Source organism: Mandrillus leucophaeus, unplaced genomic scaffold (assembly GCF_000951045.1).
Source record: "Mandrillus leucophaeus isolate KB7577 unplaced genomic scaffold, Mleu.le_1.0 Scaffold770, whole genome shotgun sequence".
Taxonomy (NCBI): Eukaryota; Metazoa; Chordata; class Mammalia; order Primates; family Cercopithecidae; genus Mandrillus; species Mandrillus leucophaeus.
In genome coordinates this window covers 301870-326664 of record NW_012108364.1, presented here as the reverse complement: position 1 = coordinate 326664, position 24795 = coordinate 301870, and the positions used below count along the sequence as shown (strand labels likewise).

At 40.8% G+C, this 24795-nt stretch overlaps 1 protein-coding gene across 2 annotated transcripts in view; it reads right to left on the bottom strand.

Annotated features, from left to right (window-relative positions):
- Nucleotides 1-24328, bottom strand: part of RNF19A (ring finger protein 19A, RBR E3 ubiquitin protein ligase) — a 78321-nt gene extending 53993 nt beyond the window's left edge. The window contains exons 1-3 of one of the 2 annotated variants that reach the window (XM_011966727.1): nt 24217-24287; nt 2904-2985; nt 1961-2027 (exon numbers count right to left, since the gene is read on the bottom strand). The gene's annotated coding sequence lies outside the window, so the exon portion shown is untranslated. Of the gene's footprint in view, nt 1-1960; nt 2028-2903; nt 2986-24216 lie in introns of both variants that reach the window. The other variant, XM_011966726.1, reaches the window with a different exon arrangement.
- Nucleotides 24329-24795: the final 467 nt, after the last annotated feature.

Genomic DNA, 24795 nt, shown 5'->3' with positions numbered 1-24795 from the left:
CCGTTGCACTCGGGTGGCCCCGACTGCGGCCCCGACGCCTGTCACTGTCGGAGGCGACTTCGCCTCGAGCGCGCCGGGCGTTGGTACCGGTGTCTCCCTGCCCGGTTCTCCGTGGCCCCGAGAGCGTCTCCTGCAAGGACAGGTCGGGGTGACTAGAGCTGCGCCCAGTTGAAGGGAGTTGCCAGACTTGGCGACCCTGGCTCTTGGCAGTTTGCCGGGCAATATTCATTCCGTTGTGTTCTCAGGGTTCACCTGCTAGATCGGCCGGCCCAGGGAGAGAAGTGCCGGAATGTTGCAGCTCTCGGCGAGGAAATGTCCTTTCCCAGAGGGCGGCAGCACCCCGTGCGTCTGCAGCCGCCCTATCTTAGTCTTAGTGGACCTGTCTTTGCAGAGGCTGTTAGGAGCGGTATTTAGCCACGATAGCAAGCCTTCGTGAGGAGAGTATCTTCCACTCATCTCTTTTATTTCTTTTTTTTTGCTATTTTGCAGTCACGTAATCAGAATTCCTGTTTCATCTCTAATACATTCCTAATTACTTTAATCCAGCTTTATTTGTTCCTTCCTCTCATATCTTTTCAGCCAGTTATATCCCCTTTGAATGTTTCAATCTACACTGGTCTTGGTATTCTTAATTGAATAAACAAATTCATTCTGGGCCTGGTGCATTTCCTCCTGGTTTATTTCTCTTCAAGATTTAGATCACTCTTCCGTGGAATACTGAGAAACGAATATTACAGAGCCTGGACAGAATGTCCATTTGCCATCTGTTACTTAACTAAATATATCACTCTCTCAGTCCTTGTTTAGTGTGTCTGTGTAATTTAAATTAGGAACAAACCAAGGAGCCATGGTCTTTCCGAATGTACTTGGTATCTTTGGTAACCCAGTAAATGTTTACCAATTAGAAAATTGAACAAGCTAGGCAGTTTAGGTTTAAGTGTCTTTGACCTCGAATCTTAAAGGAATTAATTATGGGTATGTTTATTTTCATTTATGGAAAGTTTTAAAGCTGTTATACCTTTAAATGCTACTTGAAGGCTGCCAGCGACTTTGCATATGGGATACTTTAAGCCTACAGATAGCACAAGAATAGTAAGTTAAGTACCCGTACATAATATCTTTCTTGAAAATACATCAACATGTTGGCCGGGCGCGGTGGCTCACGCCTGTAATCCCAGCACTTTGGGAGGCCGAGGTGGGCGGATCACAAGGTCAGGAGATCGAGACCATCCTGGCTAATACGGTGAAACCCTGTCTCTACTAAAAACGCAAAAAAATTATCTGGGCTTGGTAAAGCAGGCGCCTGTAGTCCCAGCTACTAGGGAGGCTGAGGCAGGAGAATGGCGTGAACAGGGGCGGCGGAGCTTGCAGTGAGCCGAGATTGTGCCACTGCACTCCAGCCTGGGTGATAGAGCGAGTCTCTGTCTCAAAAAAAAAAAAAAAAAAAGAAAAAGAAAAGAAAATATATCAACATGTTAAACAACATTTAAGTACAGATGCTGCTTCTGGCTTTCTTGTCTTCCTAAAAATTAGAAGGACTTTCTATTCCTCACTAGGCCAAATAAATCTATTAAAAAACAAATACTTATTGAACATCCCCGACTTGAATTCCTAGAGGCACCTTAGAATCAGGCCATCCAAGATGTAGTTTGTCCTTTCCTCAAAGCGTGCTTCTTTCATTCACGCAGACACAAGCCAGAAACTTAGGATTCTTCACAGGCCCCATTCTTTTTGTCCCTTCCAATTAATAACCACCAAGTCCTGTTTATTATACCCCAGAAATATCCCTGTGCTTTCTCTTCTATATCTCCCTCTGCTTTTAGAGCAGTGTTTTCAACTTTGGCTGCATATTCTTATGTCCACGTTGCACCCACCAATTAAATCAGAATCACTGAGGGTGGTGCTCAGGCATCAGTAGTTTTTAAAACTCCCCAAGTGTGCTGGGCACGGTGGCTCACACCTGTAGTCCTAGCACTTTGAGAAGCAGAAGTGGTTGGATCACTGAAGTCCAGGAGTTCAAGACCAGCCTGAGCAAGATGGCGAAAATACAAAAATTAGCCTGGCATGGTGGCCCACGTCTGTAGTCCCAGCTACTCCAGGGGGCTGAGGCAGGAGGATCATCTCCATAGCATTAGGAGGTCAAGGCAGCAGTGAGACCTGGTCACACCACTGCCCTCCAGCCTGGGCGACAGGGTGAGACCCTGTCTCAAGAAAGAATGAAAGAAGGGAAGGAGGGAGGGAGAGAAAGAAACTGGGCACAGTGGCTCATGCCTGTAATCTCAGCACTTTGGGAGTCTTAGGTGAATGGATCACTTAAGGCCAGGAGTTTGATACCAGCTTGGACAACATGATGAAACCTCATCTCTACAAAAAAATATAAAAATTGGCGGGTCATGGTGGCACACTCCTGTAATCCCAGCTCCTCGGGAGGCTGAGGCATGAGTTGCTTGAACCTGGGAGGCAGAGATTGCAGCAAGCCGAGATTGTGCTACTGCACTCCAGCCTGGGCAATAGAGCAAGACTCTATCTCTAACAAAACAAAACAACAACAACAAAAATAAAAAATAAATAAATAACCTCTTCCCAGGTAATTCCAATGCATAACCAAGGTTGGAAACCACTGCTGGGGCCTCATTGTTTCTCACTGGAATACTGCAAAAGCCTAATTGGCCCCAGGTGCCTTATTTTTTGGCCATATTCTCTTTTATTTCCCTCCTCTCTTCTAATTCATTTAACATCAATTCGATAAACATTTGAATGCTTACTATGTTGGGGATGGGGTGTTTGCCGTTATAGGCACTGAGACTATAGCAATGAAAAAGCCTACATATCTGTTTGCATGATGCTTACATTGGGGGATGAAGAGTAAAGAAGGAAAAATAATGAAAAAGAAATACACCTACCAGAGTAACAGAAACCAGAGAGGCTGTAACTTAGTTTGGTCTCTCAAACTGACGTCAATTCTTCTGACATTTGAGCTGGATTCTATAAGACAAGAAGAAGGCAAACTAGTTAGGAGGTGGGGAAGACAGAGGAACAGCAGATGCAAAGGTCTTAGCCAGAAACACTTGTCAAATCCAAGGCAGCTAGAGGCTGAACATAGTAAAAGGGAGGGGAGTATGACATGGGCCGGGGGGCAGGTGGGTGGTCAGAAAAGTAGGAGGCAGCCAGATTATTTAATACCTTTTTAGGCATGGTAAGGAGAATTCTAAATGATTGATATGAAGTGTGATGAGACAATAGATGTTTAAGCAGCATGACATCTGATCTGTCTTTGAAAAAGATCACTCAGGCTGTTCTGTGGATCAGATTAAGGCAGAGCAAGAGTGGAAGCAGGGAGACCAGTTAAGAGGCTATTCCAGGAATCTAATAAAGATGTCATAGTTCTTTGAACCAAGGTGGAGACTGTGGAGACAGAAGTGGATGGTTATGGTTTTGGTTTTGGTTTTAGAGGTATAATCAGTCAAACTTGCATGGAATGGAATAAAAGTGGCAAGTAAAGAGAAAGAGAACTACTTTTCTTTTCTTTTCTTTTCTTTTTCTTTTTTTTTTTTTTTTTGAGACAGAGTCTTACTATGTCACCCAGTGCTCAATCTTGGCTCATTGCAACCTCCACCTCCTGGGCTCAAGCAATCTTCCCACCTCTGCCTCCCGAGTAGCTGGGACTTCAGGCACGTGCTACCATGCCTGGCGAATTTTTGTATTTTTTGTAGAGATGAGGTTTTGCCATGTTGCTCAGGTGGGTTTTGAACTCCTGGGCTTAAGTGATCTGCCCACCTCAGCTTTCCAGAGTGCTGGGATTGCAGGCATGAGCCACGTGCCCAGCCAAGAACTACTCTTTAGTGAGTACATACTATATATACTATATATAGTACACTATATGTACTCTTTATTTAAAGAGTATGTATATTTATTGAGTGCATATACTATATATACTCTTTATTGAGTACATATACTATATATACTCTTTATTGAGTACATATACTGTATGACAGGCACTATTTTGATTGCTTTGTAAGTATTAAGCCACTTAGTTTATCATAAAGAGTCCCTAAAGCTCCCATATTAGGATCTGAGGCACAAGAGTTTAAGTAATTTGCTGAAAGTTACATAGCCAAGTGGCAGAGCTGGGATTTGAACCATCCAGCAGGCTGGTTCCAGAGCTCATGCTCTTCTCTTAACCCTACCTCTGGCCCCTTCGCTGGTGTCACAGTCCAAGTGAACATTTCTTTAGCCACAGTAAGCTACTAGCACTACCACAAATCCCCCCATCCTTTCTTCTCTTCCTTCTCTTCTCTCTCTTACACACCCTGCTAACTTTCTTTCTCTTTGTAGATACTACCTAGCTTTGCAGATGCTGCTATGCCTAAAATGTCCCCTCCCCTCTCCTCTGCCTGGCTCATTTCTATCAACTCTCACTGGTCCTGACAGGCTAAATCAAGCTCACGTTCCCTAGCTCCACAGCAACCATGCTTACCTCTATAATTTTTCTGTATAAAGCACTTCACTGTCATTATTTGTAGGCCTTTCCCACTAAACTTTGAAGGCAGAGAGCTTAATGCCTGATACCTAGTGAGAGAAGAAGGAAGCAAGCAAAGAAGCTTAGCTATGCACATGACATGCCTTCCCTGGGTGTTGTGAGACACCAATATGGTAAAGTATTGTCCCTCGCCTTGAGCAGCTTGTAAACTTGCCAGGGAAACTGACATGGAGAAAATCACTCTAGGCCAGTGTGGTGGCACATGCCTGTAATCCCAGCACTTTGGGAGGCTGAGGCAGGCAGATCATTTGAGCCTAGGCAACATGACAAAAGCCATCTCTAGGAGTTTTGTCATGTGCCCAAGCATAGCAGCACACGCTTGTAGTCCCAGCTACTCAGGAGGCTAAGGTGAAAGGATCACTTGAGCCTGGGAGGTGTAGGTTGCAGTGAGCCAAAATCACACCACTGCACTCCAGCCTGGATGACAGAGCAAGACTCTGTGTCCAAATATATATAATCACTCTAACATAAGAGCCAATAAAGTACATATGATATAAACACAGGACAGGGTACCATTAATTCTGCTTCAAGATATCAAAGGCAAGAAGTTTGTTCTTATGTTTGTTTCACTGGGGAAAATAAAATGCAACCAGGAATGAATGGGAGCTTGGGGGCTTTATTCTCCACCATCCTTTCACCTGGCTTAGGGAGGCAGTCTTGGGCCTTGTCTAGGGAGAAAGAGATTCTCATTTGGTACAACTGATCATTGGAATGTGCTACTTCTTGACTCTCCTCCTCACCTGTCCTTATGTGACTAAATATACTGATTTCCAAATTGATTCAGTTTCTTTCCCAGCAGGGTCATAGAAATTTTTCTTCTTCTTCTTGTTCTTTCTTTCTTTTTTTTTTGGAGACAAAGTCTCACTCTGTTGCCTAGGTAGGAGTGCAGTGGTGCAGTGCGATCACACCTTGACCTCCTGGACTCAAGCGATCCTCCCACCTCAGCCTCTTGAGTAGCTGGGACTACAGGTGTGTGCCACCATGCCTGGCTAATCTTGCTTGTTAAAATGGATTTCTGAGTTTTATCTCAGACTAACAGAATCATTAGCTGTGGGGTTGGGGTGCTAGAAACTAGTTTTCCACAAGCTCTCCAGGTAATTCATATCACATGTTTGAGAACCACAGCATAAGTGTTTCAGTCATTATGATAATATCCCAACTTCAGGAAGTTTTCTTCCACTAGACCTCTCACTGGGCCCTTCAGAGAGTGCCAGGGGAAAGGAAATTGTTTCTTTCCTCTTCATGGGACCCATGCAATTACTTAGAATCTTCTTTATTTCCCCTCCCACCTATTCTCCTGACATATCCCCAAAGCTCTTCTTGATGAATTCTCATGCGACTGTTCCCATTTGCCTACTCCAGTCTTTCTTGGTTCCCTTCCCTGTTTGACTCAAGGGCAAGCCCACACTGTGCTGGTGACCTGGACCAGAATCCCCCAGAGGCTCCTGCAAATTGAGCTGGTTAGACTCACTCCACGTTTGACAGGATGAGGTTGGCTCACTGTGTCTAGAGTGGCAGGATGCACTGCGGCAGGATGTCAGCAGGTGATGAGCAATGACTTAGGGTTAGCTTGCCCAGGACGGTCATGGCTTCCACCTATTACGGGGGCCTGATTGTTAATAGTACCCTCTTTCATTCTCAAAAAGTCCTGGGTTAGACAATAAATTACATGGTCACCCTGGTAATGAGCCTCATGTCAAGGCCAACTGTTGTGACATTTTAGCCCCTGGATAGGGCCTAGACCACCCCCTCCCCACCCTCTCCAGCCCCTGACCCAGTGCCATGGCTCCTTCCTCCCCTCAGATTTCCTTAAAGAATCCCCTGTGGTGTAATACTTTGGGCCTACATTAAGGGATTTATAGGAGCCATGAAACTTGTTGCTATATTTACTCTCTCTGACAATATCTGGAAAATATTTTTCTTTGGTTTTAGCACCTGGTATAGTTGTGTTTCCCTTGTTTATTATCCCCATTTGTTTTTGCCTTCTGGAAACCTAATTGTGGAACTGACAGTATTTCCCTTGGCTGTGAGAAAGCTTAAAGCCTTATATGTGGTCTCCTTCCGGTCTGTGTATAAGATTTAACAGGATGTATTTTATATACTTAACTCACTCTTGGCTTAAATTCTCTGTTCCCATTTCTTCACTGCCTTCAGACTGAATTTTTCTGGTGCTATATTCTATGTATATTTCTAGCCCTTTTATCAATTTTGAAACAAGGCAAATATAAAAAAAGTGTATGAATACATGCACACAAAAAAACGGATACTGATTGTTATATAACTGAAAAGGATTGTATTTAAATGTATACACAGAATAACTTCCACACTTATGAAATATAATTGTAAGCATGAGTAGCACTTCAAATAATGCTGGCTTTAGCATTCCTCAGCTACATTATTATCTAGAGAGTGAAATGATTCCAAACAAAAGCAAACAAACAAGAGATTAAATTAATTTTCAAGCTGGAACACTTTTAGGTATGACCCAGAACCTTGATACCAAATAATGTAACAAAGAACACTCACTGCCGGATTTACGTCGCCTAATTTGATAGCATGCGTGATTGTTTACCCTCAGAGTGAAATCCTATGCTGTTGGAAATGAAGAAAGGGAGAGGAAGAATGATGGTTGGGGGAATCATATTTGGGAATGCACAGTCCAGATGATAACAGTGACCCACAAGAAGGAATTATGGCCAGAAGCACATGGCCCAGAGCAATCCCCAGGCAACTGTTCTTCCTGTTGCCCTGGATAATGTTGTGAGAGGCTGTAGAGGCTGGTACCCTGTGGTTTGCAGCTAATGTAAAACTGAATAAAGAAATTCACCATAATCAAATTACTAAGGAATATATTTTACAACTAGCTTATTTTGGAGGATACATTGAGTTTCCAAGACTCAAAGATAGACATTCTATGGATGGTTTACTAAGTTATTTTATGGATAAATTGAGCTTGTAGTTAAATCTGCTTCAGATTTAATGCTAAATTTTAGCTAAAATTTTAGTGAGATTATGTTTTATATGGTGATTCCTGCTCTTTTCCAGCAATAATATAAATTTTTCTTAGGATGGAAGTTTTTTTTTAATACAAAAGCTTTCAGAAAATAAGGTAATAAATCCACGTAGACCCTGTAAGAATAAATGTTAACTTTTCTCATATTTGTATTATTATTTAAAACAAGATAAATTAAACATAGAAATTGAGTTGAGGCCTACTTTGCACCTTCCCCTAGTGCACCATTCCTTTCTTCCCTCAAGTAACTGCTATCCTGAAGTTTTACCTATCTGATTCACTTTTTTTTTTTTTTTTTTTTTTGAGACAGAGTCTCACTCTATCATCCAGGACGGAGTTTAGTGGCACCATCTCAACCTCCCCCTCCCAGGTTCAAGTGATTCTCCTGCCTCAGCCTCCTGAGTAGCTGGGATTACAGGCACGCGCCACCATGCCTGACTAATTTTTGTATTTTTAATAGAGACGGGGTTTCACCATGTTGGCCAGACTTCTTGAACTCCTGACCTCAGGTGATCCGCCCACCTCGGCCTCCCAAGGTGCTGGGATGACAGGCGTGAGCCACCATGCCTAGTGTTATCTGGTTCACAATTTTATACTTTTACAACATAAGCACAAATTCACAAATAACATATTCTAGTGTTTTATATTTTAAACAGTTTTTACTAAGCAAAATTTTACATAAATGATTTTATACTGAATGTATCATTTTATAGCCTTTCTTTTTTAAACAACAACAACAACAACAAAACACTGTTTTCAAGATATACCCATGTTGATATATGGAAATTTAGTTTATTCATTTTGACTGCAATGTAAATACACATTTTCATACATGTATCTTCTTGCTCATGCAGGAGAGTTTCTCTAGGGTATATGCTTAGAAGCAGAATTACTGAAGAAAACCCTTTAAAAGTTGAAAAATACTATAACCAACTTCTCTCCCCATACTGGTTATACTTGTAGGTGCTAATATTCACTGGGTGGAAAAATAACAGGTGCATTTGGATTCTCAGAGCCCTTCCAGTAAAAGGTCTGAAATGACTAAATCAGGGTGATGAATGCCCATACATCAAGGTCCTTTAGGCCTGTTTTCTCATCTTTATAATGAAGGTAATAAAAATACCTTCTTCATAGGGTTTCTATGTGGATTAGATAAAATAATACACATAAAACATTTAGCACAGTGTCTGGCACTTAGTAATAGCTCAATACAGACATACCTTGAAGACATTGTGGGTTCAGTTCTAGACCACCAAAATAAAACAAATATTGCAATAAAACGAGTCACACAAATTTATGGTTTCCTAGTATATAAAAGTTATATTTACATTATACTGTGGGCTATTAAGTGTGCGATATCATTATATATAAAAAGGTATATATCTTAATTTAAAAATACTTTATTGCTAAAAATACTAATGATCATCTGAGCCTTCAGCAAGTCAAAGACATAATCTTTTTGCTGGTGGAGAGTCTTGCCTCGATATTGATGGTGGCTGAATGATCAGGGTGGTGGTTGCTGAGAGTTAGGGTAGCAGTGGCAGTTTCTTAAAATAAGTCAACAATGAAGTTTGCCACATTGATTGACTCTTCCTTCCACAAAAGATTTCTCTGTAGCATGCACTGCTGCTTGACAGCATTTTACCCACAGTAGAAGTTCTTTCAAAATTGGAATCAATCCTCTCAAACTCTGCTGCTGCTTTATCAACTAAGTTTATGAAATCTTCTAAATCCTTTGTTGCCATTCAACAATGTTTCCAGCATCTTCTCCAAGAGTAGATTCCATCTAAAGAAACTACTTTCTTTGCTCTTCCATAATGGATCAACTACTCACCTGTTCAAGTTTTATCATGAGACGATAGCAATTCAGTCACATCTTAGACTCCACTTCCAATTCTAGTTCTCTTGCTATTTCTACCACATCTGTGGTTACTTCCTCCCCTGAAGTCTTGAACCCCTCAAAGTCGTGCATGAGAGTTGGAGTCAACTTCTTTCAAGCTGCTGTTAATGTTGACATTTTGAACGCTTCCCATGAATGACAAATAGCTTCCAGATTGGTGAATTTTTACAGAAAGTTTTCAATTCGCCCAGATCCATCAGAGGAATCACTGTCTATGGCAGCTATAGCCTTACAAAATGTATTTCTTAAATAATAAGACTTGAAAGTTGAAATTACTCTTTCATCCATGGGCTGCAGATGGATGTTGGGTTAACAGGTATGAAAACAATATTAATCTCCTTATACATCAGAATTCTTGGGTGACTAGGTGAATTGTCAGTGAGACATAATATTTTGAACGGCATCTTTTTTCTGAGCAGTAGTTCTTAACAGTGGCTTAAAATATTCAGTAAACCATGCTGTGAACAGATATGCGATCATTCAGGCTTTGTTGCTCCGTTTCTAGAGCACATGTAAAGTAGGTTTAGAAAAATTCTTTTTTTTTCTTTATCAATACTCTGACATAATTCAGCTTAATTCTGAAAAGCTCTAGCATTTGTGGAACAGTAAATGAACACTGGCGTCAACGTAAAGTCACCCCTGCATTAGCCCCTAAGGAGAGAGTCAGCCTCTCCTTTGAAGCTTTGAAGCCAAGGATTGACTTCTCCTCGCTATCTATGAAGTCCAAATGGCATCTTCTTCCTATATGAGTCTGTTTTGTCTATATTGAAAATCTGTTGTTTAGTATAGTCCCTTTTACTAATGATCTTAGCTAGATCTTCTGGATAACTTGCTGCCGCTTCTACATCAGTACTTGCTGCTTCACCTTGTACTTTTATGGTACAAAACAAACTCTTCCCTATACCTCATGATCCAACCTCTGCTAGCTTCAAACTTTTCTTCTGAAGCTTCCTTACCTCTCTCAGCTTTCATAAAATTGAAGGGAGTTAGCGCCTTGCCCTGGATTAGGCTTTGGCTTAAGGGAATGTTGTGGCTGGTTTAATCTTCTATTCAGACCACTTAAACTTTCTCCATATTAGCAATAAGGCTGTTTCATTTATGAGTTCACTGGAGTGGCACTTTTAACCTCCCTCAAGAACTTTTCCTTTGCATTTACAACTGGGCTAACTGGCATAAGAGGCCTAGCTTTCAGCCTATCTCAGCTTTTGGCCTGCCTTCCTCATTAAGCTTAATCATTTCTTGTTTTTGATTTAAAGTGAGAGGCATGCGACTCTTCCTTTCACCTGAACACTTACATGTCATTGTAGGGTTACTAATAGGCCTAATTTCAAGATTGTGTTTCCAAAAATAGGGAGGCCCAAGAAGAGGAAGAGAGATGGGGGAATGGCTGCTCAGGGGGGTAGTCAGAACACACACACACACATTTATTGATTAGGTTCACTATCTTCGGTGGGAGTGGTTTATGGCACTTCAAAACAATTATAATATTAACATCACATTTATTGATTAGGTTCACTATCTTCGGTGGGAGTGGTTCATGGCACTTCAAAACAATTACAATATTAACATCAAAGATCACTGATTAACAGGTCACCATAACAGATATAATAATAACTTAAAAGTTTGAAATATTGTGAGAATTATCAAAATATGACACAGAGGCACGAAATGAGCACAGGCTGCTGAAAAATGTTGCCAATATACTTGCTGGATGCAGGATTGCCACAAACCTTCCATTTGTAAACAAAAACAAAAAACAAAAAAAATCTGTGAAGTGCAATAAAGTGAAGCACAATAAAATGAGGTAAGCCCACAAATACTGTTACCCAGAGTGTTAAGATGATGGGATATAGGACTCAAAGGCTTTTATTTGAAGATAGTATTTCATAGAAAGTTTTTAAGGAAGAAAAAAACTTTATTCTTCCCTGTAATATCATTTTTGGAAGTTTTATCTGAATATTTTCCTTTTACTTCCATATTGTATTTAATTCATATTCTTGGCAGAATCTCAGCACTGAAACAGTAAGAAGAAAATGGTAGAGAAAAGCAACTAAGTAGAAAATAACTCCTGCTGAAGCTGGACAGCCTGTTTTTGCAGGACGACCACCTTTCACCCTTCTTTTCTGCCATCCATTCTTAGAATTGTCACATTAACTGCACGTATGCTAGCCAAGAAACTCATCAGCAATTACCAAAAACAGTTCTGTTTCTAGTACGTCTCCAGTTTTTAAAATCCCATCTACCTTTGCCAGGGGAATCCCATTAAAATGTGTTAGGGGAAGACATATTTAAATAGTAATTTCCTAGCAAATGTGGTCAGAACCCAAAATGGCTAATTGAAAGTTTGTGTGATATAAAAAGATAGGCAAGAGATGACATATAATAACTTGAACATATCAGCTGATATTTATGGCTGGAAGGGAAAATTTAGGGTCCTGTGTTAACTTGTTGAAATTCATACTTGGGAGTTTTCAACAAACATCACAAGTTGTTTGTAAAATGACTGTGCCAAGCCGACATTCCTATCAACGATCAAAGAAAGTAAGATTTTTAAATGGTTGGATAACTCAGCAAGGGAGAAAAATTTATCTGAGGTCTCGGGGCCAGAGATCTGTATTCAATTTCAAATTGTTTCTAAGGGTTTAGTATCCTGTGATAAAAGCAAAACTTTGTACAATGTATCCCAAGGACATGAGGGAAAAACTAAACAGTTACTACAGAGCTGTGATTTTGAGATGACTTTGGTCAAATAAAATTCCCACACACTGAAGTTGCTACTATAATTTATTTTTTAGAGGAGGAAGCCCAATCTAGATTTATAAAGTTAGTTCCATAGATCACATGAGCTCTTTCAAATGATCTTCTGTGTATTTCAGTGTTGAATAGAAGAGGAATAATTTAGTGGCAAGCATTTTGGGGTATAGAAACAATACTTGAGACTATTTTCAGAAGTACAATCTGCAACACAATCAAGTTCAAGAGTTTGGATGACCAAAGTAGATGATTAATCACAAAGAACTATTTCTTTTCTTTCCACCTTAATATTTACTGATTTATAGACCCAACAGGAAAACAAATGTGGAATTTTTGTTTTCCTTTAAAACAAACAATGGATTCCCTTGAAATACTACAGTTTAAAAGTTAAGGAAATCTGGAGGAGAGTGGAAGTTCCTTTCATTCTCTCCTCTGTCCAAACCCTATTCCCACTTTACCAGCATCTAGTAATGAATCACTGTTTTCTTTTAACTAGGCTTCTAACATACCTTTGCATTGATTTTTCACAAACGAAGAATTTCCAACCTGAGAAACCTAAATATGAATCTACATGTTTGCTTCAAGAAAATTCAAAACAAATAAACAGAACCTCATGACAAGACATTTTGACAAGAGATGATAGGAAAATTGATTAAAAGCATTGATCTTTCTTTCTCTTTCTCTTTCTCTTTTTCCTTCCTTCCTTCCTTCCTTCCTTCCTTCCTTCTTTCCTTCCTCGTTTTTCCTCCCTCCCTCCTTTCTTTCTCTCTCTCTCTCTCTCTCTCTCTCTCTGTGTCTCTGTCTCTCTTTCTCTCTTTCTTTCTCTTAACAGAGTCTGACTCTGTCACCCAGGCTGGAGTGCAATGGCACGACCTCGGCTTACTGCAAACTCTGCCTCCCAGGTTCAACCCATTCTCCTGCCTCAGCCTCTCGAGTAGCTGGAATTACAGGTGCCTACCACCACACCTGGCTAATTTTTTGTATTTTTAGTAGAGATGGGGTTTCACCATGTTGGTCAGGCTGGTCTTGAACTCCTGACCTTGGGTGATCCACCTGCCCAGGCCTCCCAAAGTGCTGGGATTATAGGCATGAGCCACTGCGCCCAGCTTAAAAGCATCGATTTTTAATAGAAAATCCTAGAAGAAGAAACGTGTTTGATACTGAAGGCAGAGAACTTAAGAGCCTGAAGGGTTTTTGCAGAGGGTTTTGTTTCTGAGTCTTCCAAAAAGTAGTCACAATGTAACTGTGCAAATTTATAAATTATAAAATTACAAAGTAATTCTGGATCTGCCTATGTGGTGTCTGCTAATTTGCCCCTCTGTTTAACCTGGCCAGTTTCATGGTCTCTGATGCTTTTGAGACCATACCTTGTCACCTCTAGGTCCTGCCTTTTCAGTAAGTGACCTCTGAACAAGACATTTCAACTTTATGTATACCCAGGAATTTGGATCTAGTTCTCTGCCCTCTGCAGCACCACACCTCTAGTCTACCCCTGGGTCCTCAAGCCCAGCCTATATTTACCATATCTTGGCCCCATCCTACAGTACGGAAGATTGAACACAACTTAACGGACCGATTTTCTAGTCATTGTTATCAACCCCAATATTGCAGAAAATATCTGTGGATGTTTATGGATGGTATATGTATTTGTGTGTCAGTATGTATTACACACACATACACACACACATTTATATCCATAAAATCTAAGCTCATTTCAATAGATATAACACATGTCAAGCAAGACTTTAACTCATTTTCTTCCTTCTCTCCTCTTTTTAAAATTTATTTAATTAACAAACTGAGCTACTAGAGAAAAGACATCAGACACAGTCCATGTCTGAACACTCACAGAATTCAGGGTATATATTTGAGTTGGACACTTACCCTATTACAAATCTATGTGCTACAAAGCTTTATGCTATCTGCTATTTTGGTGTTTTATGCTCTTTGCCTAAAGCCTTCAGAAGTGCCTATAATCTCATGACCTTGTCAGTCTATTGCTGTTTTCAGTCTGTCTCCACCCTTGACCTCATTTCCAGCCTGGCTTTCATCACCCTCACATGCATACAAAACTCTCTTACCCTGTTTCCATTCCACTCTGCTGGTCATGCCAATTCCCATCTGCCTGCTCTTTCTGTTCTTTCTTCTGAACTTCAGAAAAGTGCTGATTCAATTCTCTTTAAATGCATACCACCTAACCTCAGTTTAGTAACCTCATTATTCATCTCTTGTTGATTCCAGAGCACAGTTCCTAACACAGCGATTCCCAGCATTTTCCATTCTTCTAAGTTCCTCATGCCCACATTCTTTCATTCCTTTTATTTAGCAAATTCTAACTGAGAATCAAAAATATGCTATATACTGTGCTGGGCAGAGGGCATTACAGTAGGGGCAGAACAGAGCCAGTCCCTGCCCTAACAGATCTTGCAGTCTAGCGAGGGAAACTGAGGTAGCCCCTCCCCTTTTCCTGCTTTACTGATAACATTCAATAAAGGGGAAAGCTCTTGACCCCCTTAACCACCTTTGTCCCATGCCATCTCTCCCTGTCTTCCCTTCAAGTTTCTCTTATTTCCTTCCCATGAGCTCTCCAATTCATTCCCTTCTTCCTTCTTCCAAGACCTTACTCCTTATAGGCCTAAATATTTTTTTATTCTGAAGTAAGTGATACTTATCTTAAACCCTTTAAACAGTCTGTATCAAACACAAAACTGTATTTCGACTGTCTTTGATGAAAGAAGTGCTGAGCATATTTGCTAATATTTTCAAACTCAGAATTGGCATGGTTTCTTTGAGTGTTATCTTATATTTCTTTTCCTTTTGAAATTTGGTTCTGTACCAAAATAATCAGCAGAGGAGCCAATGGGTTGACATCCTTGGATCTGGTCTAAACATTCTGATTAACAGTTCCTCAGCAGATGTGTCAGCATTACTTCTCTTGAAATGATTTTATGTGGATTGTCTTCCAGGTACTTTTTATTTTGCTGTGAAAAAAGTCCCACACATCTCTGATTTGGTTTTTCAGTTTTTAATCTTAGCCTCGCTAACAAATGTAAAGAAAAATATTCTCATTTTCTGGCTTACTAATTTTGGATTGGTAAGGAAGAGTGTTTGAATATCTAGGAATTCTTATAAAATTTAGCAATTACTTCTTCTTCTTTTTTTTTTTTAGACAGATTCTCACTCTGTCACCCAGGCTGGAGTGCACAGGCATAATCTTGGCTCACAGCAACCTCTGCCTCCTGGGTTCAAGTGATTCTCTTGCTTCAGCCTCCTGAGTAGCTGGGATTACAGGCGTGTGCCACCATGCCCAGCTAATTTTTGTATTTTTAGTAGAGATAGGGTTTCACCATGTTGGCCAGGCTGATCTCAAAGTCTCGATTCAAGTGATGTGCCCACCTCGGTCTCCCAAAGTGCTGGGATTACAGGCGTGAGCCACTGTGGCCGGCCACAATTACTTCTTATATGCTACTTACTGCATCAGTTCTTGAAAAACTCTCTCCTATAGGTGATGTCATCTATGACTTTATTGTGGTCATAACCTGGGAAATCCTGAGTGGATGGTCCCTCAGTTCCAGTGTCTTATTTTTCAGAAAGAGGGTGTTAGAAATTTCCCTTTAGGAAAACATCTGGTTCCTCTTTTGAAAATAACACGAAAAGGGCATCACACAAAACAAGTTTGGAAAGGTGATGAGAGCATCATGGATGGTTCTGCTTCACCATTGTTCTTCGAGGTACCATTTCTTCTCCAGGGACTCAGAATATGTGAGCAAGAAACACAAATATATCATTTCTTTATTGCTCTTGACACAATCTGACAGCTGTTGCAGAGATTTGTGAGAAAACTGAGAAATAAATCCTAGCAAACAGGTAGGCTCTTCAAGTGTTTGAGTTAAGAGTCTCGCATTATGATGAGTCTGAGAACTCAGTTCTTTTATAAGAGTAGCTGTCTTTGCTCTTGCATGCATGCATTATGGGAGGCGAGATGAAAGGGCAGGTGGTATCTACATCCCCCCACTCTCCACCCACTCCTCGCACAATGCACCTCCCTTTCTTTGAGTCAGGGAAGAAGACTCTACCTTCTGCCACACCCTCAGTGTCCCAGTTGCCCGTTCTCCTTAATTATCATAATTGGCACTTTCCCAGAGCCTCAAGGTACTTAGGACCTCGTGGCAGTGTTGGGGCTGAGACTCGTTGAGTGAAAAGATCTAGCCTCTGCCAGGGAGAGGTCAGTAGTGGAAATTATCAAATCCAAGAGACAAGGTGAACTTTAGTTCATTGTGTGGTCTGTCTACATGCACAGGATCTAGTCTAAGGGGCCTGGGACAGAAAGCAGGAGAGGACTTCTAGGCGTTAATGTTTTTGTTTTTTGTTTGTTTGTTTTTGAGACAGAGTCTCACTCTGTTGCCCAGGCTGGAGTGCAGTGGCACAATCTTGGCTCACTGCAATCTCCACCTCCTGGGTTCAAGCGATTCTCCTGCCTCAGCTCCCTGTGTAGCTGGGATTACAGGCACGTGCCACCACACCCAGCTAATTTTTGCATTTTTAGTAGAGATGGGGTTTCACCATGTTGGTCAGGCTGGTCTCGAACTCCTGACCTCGTGATCCAACCCCTCTTGGCCTCCCAAAGTGCTGACATTACAGGAGTGAGACACCATGCCTGGCCTGCTTTAATGTTTTAAGACAGCAAGTGGTTGTGCAAATCTTAGATCAAGGAGAGAGGAAGCAGGTTATAGCCTTGTGCAAAGGGTCTTCTATAAACCAGGTGAAGAGGTCATAAGGGAATCAGGACCCCCAGACGACACAGCTAGAGTACGAAGGGTTTCAGTTTCACTAAGGATATGGGGGTGGATCTAGAAATCTGGGACTTGGGCAGAAGGTTTATCAGTTTGGCTACACGGTGATGACTCTTCTCCAAAGCATAGGCCAGATATGACTAATTCCAGGTGCCTCCAGAGCTGTCCTGGCTGCTACCTTTTAATTTAGTATAGGAGAGGGAGAGGGGTGGTGCAGCTTACAGACACCAAAGTGTTCATTCATCCAGAACTGCTGGCACAAAGCAAAAGTGGGTGCAAAGGTTGGCAGTGGCTGATTTGAAACCACAGGTCAAAGTTCATCTCACACATGCACATATGCACACCTACACGTACACAAACACACACATTAGGACGTTCTCTTCTTTTGGCTCAAAAAATACCACCTACATAATTACAAAAGGCCTGACTTGGCAGCCATTCATGAGGAAAAAAAAAGACTTGGGGATTTTAATGGTCATAAGCTCAAAATGAGTGAGTTGTGATACAGTGCTGAAAAACAAACAAACAAACAAACAAAAAAACAGTGAGTCTTAGGTTGCATTAGCAAAGTATGTATAGTGTCCAGATAAAGGAAGTCAGTGGCCCCACTGAATTCAACAATGGTCAGGCCTCATCTGGAGGCTTATATTTAAGCACATTTTAAAGAGAGACACATGCAAACTAGCATGAATCCAAAGACAGACAACTAGATTAAGAGAAGTCTGGAAACCATGTCACCTGATATGTGGTCAAAAGAACTGGTTGTACTTGGCTAAGAGAGAAAAGACTGGAGCAGAAATGAAGTGTCTTCCAACACTTAAAGAATCGTCTGATGAAAGAAGGAGTAGCCTCATGGTTTGTTAATCCACAGGGCAAACTGAGTACTAGATTTCAGTCAATGAAAAGCAGACATTTTAAAGAATCAGACCCATATGACAATAAAATTAAACATTTTCTCATGCATCCCATACATTTGCACAAATGAAAAAAATTAAATACTTTCCAAAATCATGAACTATCTATTACTGAATATGTTCAAGTAGAGCTTAAAGGGTCATGTAAGGGATCCTAATTTGTTTTTTTGTGAGGGAGCCAGTGGGAGGAGGCTTATAGGAGAGGTGGGGGAAGTTGGATTAGAGGGCTGCCAGGATCCTTCTTAGCTCTTAGAGTTCATAATTATTCTCTACCGACAACGTTTCCATCCAAACACCATCCCTTCCATTTCTTCCAGTTTGCTCCCACAATCTCCCCAACCTTCTCTAGCATCTTAACTTTTTCTCCCTCCAAAGGCTCTTTCCAATTTTTGTTAAGGAAGGGAACAACTGTCATTTGATCTTGTTTTTTCCCATAGTAGACTGTTATTATTTTTATTATTTTCAACTGTTCAGCATCTTTGTGTTTGGAAACAGCATCCTGATTTATTTGGGGACCCATCCCTCCCTCACTCTTGGTTCATAATATTAAAGTTATGCCCTGTAAGGGTTATGATCTTTGCCTGGCTTACCAGTGTTTGGCATAGTGACTATTTTAGGGATGGGCATGTAACACAGTTGTCCAATATGAGTTAGTGATGAGATTTTTACTGGACCTATTAGGAACTGTTGGGGACACTTATGTGTTAATTGCAAAGCTGGAGTTACCAGAAGCCAACATGTGTAAAGAGTCTGCAAGAGAATAAAGCCAACACAGAAAAGTGGGTGTTAGGGAGGGTGGAGAAAGAGAAAGAATATCCTGATAATATTGTTGAGTCTCTGGACTTTCCAGTTACCCAAGGCAATAAATTACCTATTTTATTTAGCTGTCCATCTCTTGAAGCCAAAGAAGTCTGAACAATATGTTTGTCCTTTCAGTTTCTAACTTCTCTCCTTCTCTCTCCTTCCCATGGCTTCTAAGGCCTATGAAAACTTGGCCCTGCCCACCTCTCCAACTTCATCTCTCTCCATAACCCTCTTGAGACTCTTGCTGTGTATATAGCATTAACGCGAAAAGTGCAGACTGGCCCCAAGGCTCTGAGCTGGTCTTTCTGAAATCTGACTCCCTTGTAACATTTTTGCAGGGAATCTTCTTTTCACTTCTAAATGCTTTTTGTCTCTGAGTCTTCCTTTCACATTGATCTGTCCATTTCTGTCTATGGCTTCTCCACTTTTCTACTCTTTAGGTTAGAATCCTAATCTACTATCTAACATATTTATTAAGCACATCCCATATGGTTCAGGTGCTGGGCAATTCAATAAGAAAGACAACATTCACAGCCCAATCATCTTGGGCTTAAAGGGAAGAACACTTGACACAGCTGTATCTGAATCACAGTTTGGAGAGAATCCAAGTGGCTGTCCTTTTGAACCTTGATTTCACAAAATGTAGAAAAGCCATCATCCTCTTGAGATTTTCCCAGTACAACTCCTTTCAAGACATCTTATTTAGAATATAAAAACAGATATAGGCCAGGTATGGTGGCTCATGCCTGTAATCCCAGTACTTTGGTAGGCCAAGGTAGGAGGATTGCTTGAGCCCAGGAGTTTGGGACCAGCCTGGACAACATGGTGAAACTCCATCTCTACAAAATATTTTTAAAAAGTAGCTGGGCATGGTGGCGTGCACCAGTAGTCCCAGCTACTCGGGAGGCTGAGGCAGGAGGACTGCTTGAGCCCAGGATGTCAAAGCTGCAGTGAGTCATGATTGTGCCAGTGCAGTCCAGCCTGGGTCACAGAGAGAGACCCTGTCTCAATAAACAAAACAAAACAAAAACCAGATGTATGGCGCAAAATTTGAAAGGAATAAAATGGTAGAGTGAAAGTCTCTTTTTTAATTCTATTCTTTAATTTCTACCTTTTCAGTGCCTCTCCTCCAGACGACTATTATCAGTTTCATATGTATTGATCAAAAGCAAGTCTGTGCACATACAAATAAATCTATATGTATCCTCCCCAGCCCTATCTACCTCTCTTACACAGTACTAACCTTTGTACCCTGCTTTTTTACTCAACAATATATCTTGGAGAATTTCTATTAATATATCAGTATCTACAAACCCACACTGTTCTTTTTAATGGCTGCATGATATTTAACTTTACAGATATACCATATATTGCCTAAATAATTTCCTATTGGTATACCTTATGTTGTTTCCAATATTATGCTCCTACAAACACACTTGCAAGAATTATCTGGGTTATATATTATTTTACACATATTGTGAATTATCTGTAGGATAAATTCCTAAAAGTGGAATTGCTGGGTTAAAGGATGTGTCCACTTTCCGTATTGATATCTGACTGGGTTTGGCTCTGTGTCCCCATCCAAATCTCATCTCGAATTGTAATCCCCATAACCCCCAAGTGTCAAGGAAGGGATGTGGTGGGAAGTGATTGGGTCATGGGGGAAGTTTCCTCCATGTTCTTCTCGTGATAATGAGTTCGTTCTCACGTGATCTGATGATTTTATAAGTGTCTGGTATTTCCCCTGTTTGCACTTCTTTCTCTCCTGTCGCCTTGTGAAGAAGGTGCCTGCTTCTCCTTCCACCATGATTGTAAGTTTCCTGAGGTCTTCTCAGCCATGCAGAACTGTGAGTCAATTAAACCTCTTTCCTTTATAAATTACTCAGTTTCAGGGAAGTTCTTTATAGCAGTGTGAAAACAGACTAATACAATATCTGTTGTCCAATTATCCTACAAGTGATCACATAAATCACATTGATAAGACAACTGCTCTTATCAGCAATGTATGCATTGCCTATTTTCCAACATCCTCTTTAACAAAGTGTATTATTAAACATTTTGGTCTTTGCAAATCTGTTAAAATATTATCTCATTATCATTTTAACTTGCACACTTAATTGTGAATGAAGTTGATTATCTTTTTTCTTCTTTAAAACCCATTTGTATTTCCTTTTCTAGAACCATTTGTTCATATCCTTTGCCCATTTTCCTATTAGGTTGTTGACCATTGTTGATTGGTACTTGCTGTTTACATCTTACAGAAATTAGCCTCTTTTCTATCATACATTTTTCAAGTTTTTCCTATATTGCTGTTTAATCTTTCATTTTGTTTATGGGTTCTCTTTTTGCTTTGTCTTATTTACATTTGCCAAGAACATGACAACTTTAACTGTTCTCTTTTTCACCCTCAATATATTGCTAACTCTTAAAATTTGTTCCTTCTTACTATTTCTGGTATGGAAAAAAAAAAAAAAAAAAAAAGAACAAACCTAGGCTCTTCCCTCATAAATGGAGTGGGTTAACATGGGAGTGGGTTTGTCACAAAAGTATGCTTGGTCCTGCCTTGCTCTTCCTCATGTCCCATGTGATGCTTTCTGCCATGTAATGATGTAGCAAGATGGCCCTCATCAGATGTGCCCACTCAACCTTGGACTTCCCAGATCCAAAACCATGAGCCAAATACACTTCTACTGTTTAACAATTACTCAGTCTGAGGTATTATATTATAGCAGCACAAAGTGGACTAAGACAGCTGTTGTCTTATAAGTAAATCACAGTGCATCTATACCAAGGAAGGTCACATAGCTACAAAAACAAAGCTTAAAGCTATTAATGACATAAGAAAATGTTCACACTATTATATTAGAGGCAAGATTCAAAATTGCTTATATAGTGCGATCAGTACTATATAAAAGTATATTAAAATCAGAAAGAAATATGTCAAAGCACAGTTACCTGTGTTTAGAGATTATGCATCATATTTTTCTGGTTCCTTTTACTTTTCTGTGTGTTGCCTGGGCAACATAAAAAGAGCCCATCTCTAAAAATTTTTTTAAAACAATAGCTGGGCATGATGGTGTCTCCTGTAGTCCTAGCTACTTAGGAGGCTGAAGTGGGAGGATCACTTGAGCCCAGGAGTTCAATGGTGTAGCCAGCTATGATTATACCACTGCACTCCAGCCTGGGCAATAGAGTGAGACCCTGTCCGTAAACAATAACAACAAAAACCCGAAACACATTGTCTATCTTTATTTATGACCCCATAATGACTCCCTGTTCTCTAATGCATGATGTTTAAATTATTCAGGCTAGTACTAGTACCCCAGTCTTCTAAATTTGGTTCCGCTCTACTTAAATTATCCTAGTGTATTTACTACTACTGCCCAATAAACACCCTCCATCCTAGTTGGACTGGTCTGTCGCTGTTTGTGCCCACATCATGCCTTTTCTTGATTTTGCTCATTCTGTTCACTGTGCTTGTAATGCACTTCCTTGTGCTCCCTTTGTGCCCAAATACTTCTCATCTTCAGGAGGTTCCACCTCCTCCATCTTGACTTTCACCTTGCCCTTCGCCAAACTCTCAGAGCATGTTCTTTTAATCATAGCCACAACATAATGCTATGATTAAAGCCACACAATCTGCCACCATTTCTTGTGTGCTAATTTTGACTCTTCAACTGTTTTGAAAGCTCTGTGAAGGCAGGCAATATTAATCATAATCTTCTTTTCACCCTCTGCTCAGTTTCCACACATTGCTGAGGCGAGGGTAAGGCTTGGTAAACTGCTGACAAGGCTGATATGATGACCAAGTTCTTGGGCAATGTCTTCTTTTCTCCTTTCCTCTGTAGCCTCTCTTCTGAGTAGTGCTCAGTAGCAGAGGCAAATTAGTTGAAGCCCTAGAACACTGGGGTTCTGAGCCCTGGCTACAGATTATAAGCATCTGGGGAGCTTTAAAAAGTATGACTGCTTGCCTTCTCCCTTTCCTGTGCCCCACCTCTGAGCTTCAGAATTTTATTGGTCTAAGATGGGACCAGCATTGGTATGTTTTCTAAAGCTCCCTTGTTGATTCTAATGGTTTCATCAAGTTCCACTCCTTTCAAGACCCAGCCCCATTGGCGTGCACCCATTCAGCACTTTCCTGTCTTGTTTCTAGGCAGGAAGTCATCCTAGAACTGGCCAGAGACTCCAAAGAGACGGACTTTAGATAAGTCCTTTGACATCAGCTATAGCCTTTGTTGTATTTCAAAGGTGTTTACCCTCAAACTGACAACTGTCTGCACTGGGGCCTGCTCTGAAGGTTGCCTTTCAGTCGAGGCACTAAGATAAGCTAATGGATAGATAGACCAGCAATAGGGTTAAAATAAGCTCAGATCTCCCCAAACAATACCCTGTTGTTATACAGTTAAGCAATCCGATTGAAGTAATTTGTTTTAATTGGAAATGCAATACACAATTTTTATGACAGAGCTAGAACACTGTGTCAAGGAAAAGTAATTATGTATGTACAAATAGGAAAACCTCAACTATTGTCAACCATTATAAAAACTCTACTAATATGTTAGTACGTAGCTCCCCTATTTATTTATGTAAGAACAACAAAACAACAGCAGCAGCAATAATAATAATAGTTAACAATTTTTAACACTTAATGTAAACCAGGTACCCATCCTAAATGTTTAATTTGGATTTTTCTAATTTAAAGTGCCAACCCTGTGAAAGATGTACTATTATTATCCTCATTTTATCGATGAGGAAATTGAGGCACTGTATTACAAAAGAATTTGCTTTGCTAGCTGGTAAATGGCAGAGCCAAGATTAGAAAATGTTCAGAGATATGTACTCAACAACTTCCTAGTTTCTATTTCAAAGGAAAATGAGACTAAATTGAGAAAAAAGAAACCCAAGCTGTCCCAAATATGAATACATATTAAATACCTTTTATTATTTTTACTTTAATAATTTTTAATGGAAATTACTCCAAAGTCTTCTATACACATCACTGCTTCCTTAAATAGAAGAAACTGAACACAATTTAACCTTTTCTTAAATATTTCATGTTACTGTCATAGACTTTAATTATCTTGGGAGGCTAGATGGAGCCTGATTCTTTGGGGCTTTTTAGGGTTTGAAGAGTTGGGTCACTCTTATCCAGTGCACTGGACAGTGACGGTGGCTGCCTGTTCCTAGGTGCTTTCTAAAGGTAACTGCTCTGCCCACAGTCCCTGTGGAGGCGCCAGCCCTAGACAGCAGTGCTCTGGTCTTAGTGGGCCAGGCTGCCCCTCAGCCACAGCTGATTGGGCAAAGAGCTATCCTATAGGCTGGACGCTTTCTATATTATGAACGAATGGGACAAGTTTAGCCAAAAATGGGTGGGATGGTCCAGAGTCTCCCTTTGGAGAATTTGAATGACTGGTTAGCAATGGGAGCTAAAGGGATATACCGTACAGAGAGAGTCCATGGGCTAGAACAAGCAAAACTGATAAGAAACCGGATATTACGATGAGCAGAAGCTGTGGGGTAGAGAAGAAATGCAGGGCATGGGTCTCACACTCAGACGCCCTCGGCAGTCAGGCAGGCAGTGCCAAGGAGAGAAGAGGGCGCGGCGAAGGTGATCCCGCACGTAAAGATTCCGGGACTGCCAAGCACATGCCACGCCCAGAGACTTCGGGATTCTTAACAATGCAAAGGCGTCATGCTGGCCAAACACAATGAGTCTGCAGGCTGAAATAGGTCAGGAGCTGCCAGTTTGCAAATTCCAAAGAAAGGACGAGGAAGTAAGTTAGGGGCAAGCCCAGAAACTCAACGACACTGACAAGCACAGAGGCAAGGGAGAGCAGATTCACAAAAATAACTCATCGCTGAGGTGAGCTCCCGATGCTGAAGTCCTGGGGTAACCTTGGATTCCTGATGACGTCCTGGCTCCAGTCTTCATGAGGCTTCTGGCTCTCGAAGCTCCTGTTCTTCCAGAGGCTTGGTGATTTGGCCTCTCCTGGGTTCCCACGAGGCCGTTTGGGGCTGAGATCCCTGTTTTCTTCATTCCTTATAACTCCTTCCCCTAATATTAGATGTAACTTGAG